The sequence below is a fragment of the Vidua macroura genome, chromosome 18, assembly GCF_024509145.1.
Source record: "Vidua macroura isolate BioBank_ID:100142 chromosome 18, ASM2450914v1, whole genome shotgun sequence".
NCBI classification, from domain to species: domain Eukaryota; kingdom Metazoa; phylum Chordata; class Aves; order Passeriformes; family Viduidae; genus Vidua; species Vidua macroura.
Window position 1 is genome coordinate 8,144,043 of NC_071588.1, and position 6,344 is coordinate 8,150,386.

A 6,344-nucleotide genomic window follows, 5' to 3' on the forward strand; every position below is an offset into this window, starting at 1 on the left:
AAGAGTAGAGAGCTGTCAGGTTTGGGGCCAGGAGCTGTTCCTACTGTATTATTATTGGCAACCTCTGTTATAAGGAAAAACAACAACATTAAGAATAGACGTAAAGAGCAACGTGTTTTTTTCTTCGTTCAGCTGAGCTGTCGAGAATAAATCACTGGGTATTTTTGCAAACACTTGGCGAGGCTGGGGAAATCTGCTGGGAGCCGGACTGCTCAGGTCAGGGCTGTCCTGCCAAGAGATGATTATAGCCCGTCCTGGGGACAGAGGAGTGGGGAACAGGGCCAAGAGGTGTCTCAAGTCCAGGAGTAAGATTACAGGCTGCGGGGTCAGCAAAACCCTCCCATGCTCTGGGCGGCACCTAAACCCTTTCCAGAAGGGAAACCACCCGGAGCACCGCTGGGCCTGGCAAAGGGCCTTTGGTGGGGGGCAGGGGGCCTTCAGCAGCCCTGCCAGGAGGTGGCAGATGCTCAGGGATGAATTGATCAGGCAATACGTGGCATTTCTGCCCAGCATTGAGATGAAGGGTTGGCTTCTGCCATCACACGTGTCTTGGGGGCAGGGTGCTCCCCAGACCCATGCCAGGCTGTGTCCCACAACTGTGGGGTTGGGAGTGCTTAGAAGTGGAACCCTCTGCTCCTGATGCCCTTCCTGGAGTTGCACAGAGGCAAGGTGAACATCATGGCAGATTGTGACCTCCCTGTCAAAGCACAGATGAAATTTGTAATGTTCCTGTCTTAAAAAAATAAGTCGCTAGAGTAGGTTAAATATCCAGCTCAGCACAGTGCCTGGAGTCTATTGGAGCAATTAATCTCTAACAAAACAAGTTGCACATTGCTAGAGCTTGGCCTGTTGGGTTTTTTTAGCATCTATGTGTTTTTTCCAAGGGAAGGGGCCCACACACGCCCCGCTCACAGAGCATGGCTGCTCTGTCAAGGAATTGGTGCCAGCCTGAGCTTTGTTCAGCCCAGGGCCCAGCTCTGCCACCTCCACACCCCTGCCACACTTTCACCTTACCTTAAAATTAATCCCACAGAGCAGCAAGGCCACAGGGAGCAACAGCAGAGCCAAACCAGAGCCACTCAGAGCTCGTACCAAAGTGACACAGTTGGAGGTGGTGGTAGAGTGCTGAGAGATGGGGAGCAGGGCAGTCCTCAGGTCTCTGTCTGTGCCCATCTAGTAAGTCCAGCATCCAGTGCTGACCACAGGGAGACTTCCTTGGGAGAACAGCAACAATCTTCACTTCTCTATCCAGTGTCTAAAGGGAGATTTGTGTGGCTCAGCTTCATGTAAATGTGTGAAAAAGAGAGGAAAATGGAAAAAAATGGGGAGGAGGGGTAACTACCAGCTACTGATATTGCTGCTGCTGCCCAGGGCAGATCTCACTGACCCATGATGTGAGGGCTGGACATCCTTGCACAGCCCAGCTGCTGCCCTCACCTCTTGGACAGAATTCAAGTGTCTGGCTCGGAGGAGATGAGCTTGGTTTTCAGAGCTGACATGCAGAAACCAGAGAAGTTTCCATGAAGCCCTTCACACTGACAGTGTTGGGTGAAGCCCTGGCTCTTGTTACAACACCTGGGGTTTTGGAGTGGCAAAACCATGATGTGTTAATGCTCACAAACAGGCGCCAGAACAACAGCTTGTGTGGGCAGAGGGATAGGATGTTCCATCTTGAACCAACTTGGCTCCCTCCTAGGCACCAGCACCAATCCTGCCCTCAGGAAGGAATTATGTCCCAGCCAGCATAATCAGGCCATGGTATTGCTGGACATGAGCAGCTCACAAAGCCAGTAACTGCTCCTGGCTGTTAGGCTTTGTCTGATTGTGGTGCAGCAGAAAGGAAGAGCCAAGGAGAAGAGAGGAAAGGAGAAAAAAAGAAAAAAATAAAAGAGAGAGAAGAGGAAGAAAAAAAGGACAAAGAGAAAGCCAAAAGATGCAAAGGAAAGCAATGGCAAGGGGCAGCACAGCTGCATGATCAGGAAAAGGCTGGAAAAATCTTGGGGTTGTCGTGTCCCTTGAGAAGGACAGCTGGGCATGCTGCCCATGTCCCATTGCTGCAGCATCTCAGATTATGTTCACTGCACTGAAATAAGTTTTCCTTTCAACACCAGGAGCCTGAGCATCGAACAGGCCCAGCGCAGTGCTCAGCAGTGCATGTCCCTAGGTTGGGGCTGGTTTTCAGCAGGAGCTCCCAACTCCATTGCCTGCTGCTCTGAGTAATGCCAGGGAGCTGTGCCCAGGCACTGCTGGTCACAGGCAAGGCAGCCCCTGGGCTCCAGCAGCTGGACACCCCACGTGTGTGCAGGCTGTGTCCCACCTCCCTGTTCTTTTGCATCCATAGTGCAAATGGGAAAAGCAGAGATTAAAAACATTCCCCCCACCCTCTGGCATAGCTGTAAACGCTTCGTCATGCAAACCTCTGCGTAATGGTCACTGTTGGTGCTGATTTAACTGGCTCTGTGGTCTGGGTGTCTGCTTGCCAGGCCAGCTGCTGAATTTCTAGGAAACCAAGGGATGAGGCAGGTATCTTTAATGCACGTTTGTGGCCTGATGTGATCAGATGCAGAGCAGGGGATGAGGTCCATGAGTGCTTGGCCACCACCCTGTGCCATGCTGGGCAGGAGCAAAAGCCCTCGAGCAGGAGAAGCTGCTGCTGCCAAGATGAGATGTGAGTGAGACATCCACACCCAGAGTCCCCAGTGGCAAAATGAGTCACTGCCCTGTGCTGACAGCATCCAGCGCCAGGACACGCTGGCTCCACACCCCCGTGGGTCTGCTCAGTACAGGATGGGCAGCTGAGCAAGGTGGGGACTCTTCTCTTGGCCACACTGCTCAGGATTTCAGCCAGCAGGACCCATGGTGTGAATTATGATGCCAGTCCCATGTCTGCCCTGCTCACTTGCAGTAGCCTTTGGATAACAAGCTCTGGGGCACAGAAAGAAATGCCCACCAGCCTGAGCTCCCCACTGCCTGCCTGCCCCCTGGCATCCTCTTCCAGCCTGGCAGGGACACTGAGCTGCATGGCACGGCCCTATGGACCAGGAACCACCATGGCAGTAAAGCACAGGCAAATCCTCAGGACGGGCTCAGCCACAGCATCCCCTCCACGAGCAAGACACTGCTGAGCATTAGGACAGGCCCCCACCGACCCCACAGCATCCTCCAGCCAAGCCCTGTGGGAGGTGGATTCTTCAGCCAGCACCTCAGTATTTAAATATCACCACAGCCTCTAGAGCTCCCGTGGCAGGAGGAGATTTAGCAGCCCATTGCCTCGGTAAGACCCCCTGCCCGAGGATGCTGCAGCCCGTTGTGAGAGATGGGTTTGCATTTGTACAGTGCCTTTTGCCGGAGGGATCTCCGTTAATGCTGCAAATGTCACATACTGGTGTGGAGGCTACACACATCAGTCACATCCCCCCACCTCCGCAACACACCAGGTCCTCCGAGGTAGAATCACCCGGGGAATGGTGGAGAAGAGGCAGATGCAATTACCCCAGCTGGGGTTTAGTCAATACCTGGGCAAAACCTCTGCATTTGTGAAGCTGCCCAGACAGTTTTCACTGTCACACATCTTCAGGACATTCCTTTCTGATCTGAAACTAATCAGATAGGACAAGGTATTGCATTTGTCTCCAGAAAAGCAGAGATTACTCTAAAAGTCTTTAGGAATTACCAAATTTGAGTTGAGTTGGGTTGTATTTCTATGCACATGAGCCTTTGGTAAATCAAGCACTCACAGGTAAAATGCAGCCAGGTCTTGGCATTAACCACTATCACAGATATGTCTCACAAAATACATGGGCAGCTATTCCTGCCCAGACAAACGTGACAATCAGTCCCCTGTCCCAGTAAATGCTGTGACCAAGAGGGGTTTCTAATAAAGGCCTGGGGATCACAGCCTGTACAGTACGGACAGCTTTGCTGGATTAGAAACCTGATTAATGGCCTCAGGGGAGATTAGAAATTGCTATTTTGAGAGGGGGTTTTCATAGCAGGTTCTGTGTAATCGCCAGCGCCAGCAGGACAGCCTTATCCTGGCTGTTTTCTGGGGGAGCCGACACTTCTGGGAGCCCCAGAGGCCAAGCCAGGGAGAAGCATTTGTCTCTGTTAATAGCTGTGTTTATGTTTGCTGCAGAGCTCATCGCTGGCTGACCACAGCAATTACAGGGGGGAGGCATATTTACATGTTTTAACTCTGATACACTGAGCAAACAAGGCAAGATAATCATTAACTTGGGGAGCTGTTAACCTTCAGCATGAGTTTTGGCCAGTAAAGGAGAGATCTGCCAGAGCAAGGTCTCTATTTTAGTAAACATTGAAAGAATTATGTGAGAAAGCTTTTGTTTTTATATATTATGAGTAGGTAATTAAAGGGCATTAATTTATGTCCCCAGCCTCGATGTTGTGAGAAACTTTTCATTACAGAAAAGAGGGATAAAGGGAAGGGGAAAAGCACTGTTTAAAGCACAAATCCATTGCCTTCTTCAGCTTAGGAGCAGGAGAAGCAGGGTCAATAAAGCACAGCATTAGAAGGAGTCTATAGGTCTGCAGCTCATACAGGCTCATTTGCTGTTGATTATCATGCCAAAGAAATTGTATTTAGGCCAAAAACTTGCGGCAGGAGCTTAATCAGTAAAGCAGCGATAATTTAGGAGCAAAGAGCAGCACCTTGACCTCTGCCCTTGAGGTTCAGGGACTGGCCATGCTGGCTCCCAGCTCAGGGCTGCACACCCAGCCAGGCAGGGTGGGAGCGCAGTGGCTCCCTCGGGTTGGTTCAGCACCAGATCAAACACCATGAAATATCTGTCTCATGCCTGGCCACAAATCGTTATTGCTGCCCCTTGGGTAACGTGGGGGAAAGAAGAGGAACAACGAAAAAGCAAAATTCTGCAGACTTTGGACTGTTATGGGTATAATTAAAAAGGGAGGAATTGAGGAAGGAGGAAGGTAAAAGAGGAAGAAAGGAAGGGAAGATAATTTATATGGACAATCAGAAGCAGATTTTCAATCTTATCAGTTATAGTTGATTAGAAAGTGGAGCGTGCCAGTCAGTCAATAGTGCTTGTTTGACCACCAGTGGGAAACAGATGATGAATTCATCTATAAGGAGATTATGGCCAGAAACAGCCTCCTGCCCCAACGAGCAGCTGCTGGGAGCTGTGGGTTGCCAGCCCAGCCTGACCTCGGGCAGTGCACAGGAGGCTCCACTCGCTGCCCAGCACAGGCTGTTCGGGCAGGGGCACATCCTTCTCTGCAGAGCACACAAAAAGCAGTGTCATTTGCCATTTGACACAAGGCATGGAGAGGGATAGTTTTGGGAGTGGCCTGAAGTGTCACAAAATGTCACGTTTTCCCACGGATTTGCACTTGTGCTTGTTCTGCAGGGCAGGCAGTCAGAGCTGTACCGATTCAGCTCTTTCCTGGGCAGAGCCACCCTCCCAGCACTCAGCGGTCAGTCCTCACCCTCCTGTCCCAGTGCCCCACATACCTTTCACACACGGGCTTTAGGCACTCAGCACGTGCCCCTCTAAGTGGTTGCACAGTGTTCAGCAGTTCCAGTTTAATAGAATAAAGGCTTACTGTGATAACATCAGCAGGTTTCCCCTGTGCATGGCAGAGAATCTATTAATATTTGTTTAGGAAATATATTTGTTTAGGAAAGCCCCCCCAGTCCTCAAAATCACGTGCTTTACAGCTTCAACCCAGCCCCCAGATGTAGCAATTTCCCCAGGGCCCAATTGCAAAACAAGCTGCTCTGGCCCTTGGCAGCCCTGCTCCCTGTCACAAGATTCTGGACTTCTAGTGGGCTTTTAAAGAAAGTTTTGGAAAAAAGTTTGTTTGCACAGGCAATGCACAGAGCTCCTGCAGTTGGGCTTTGGTTTTTTTTTGGGGTTTTTTTTTTTTTTTTTTTTTTTTTCCTTTTAGTGTTATACCTCTGTGGGAGTGATTTTATATGATCCTATACTGAAACATTTTGAATAATCTTTTCTGCAGAATAAAGCGTATGATTTCACCTTTAAATGGACAAATACCTCACAATTCAAACACAGCTATTAGTGCCGCTCAACCAACAGCTAAAAAAATCCCAAAACTTTTACTGTAATCAGGCAGTTTAATCCACTGGAGTTTTAACTCTACGACATTTGAAACATAACAAGAACATTTCAGATGCCCAATACAGCATTGCTGCTCTGTCATCAGCTCCAGGTCCCAAACTGGATGGTGGTGTTCATGTTGTAAAACAACTTTAACTTCTATCAGGTGTAAAAGAAAGCAGATGATCATAGCTAATAATGTTAAAAAGGTGTTCTGAAAATTAAGTAACATTCACAGCCCTTCCTACA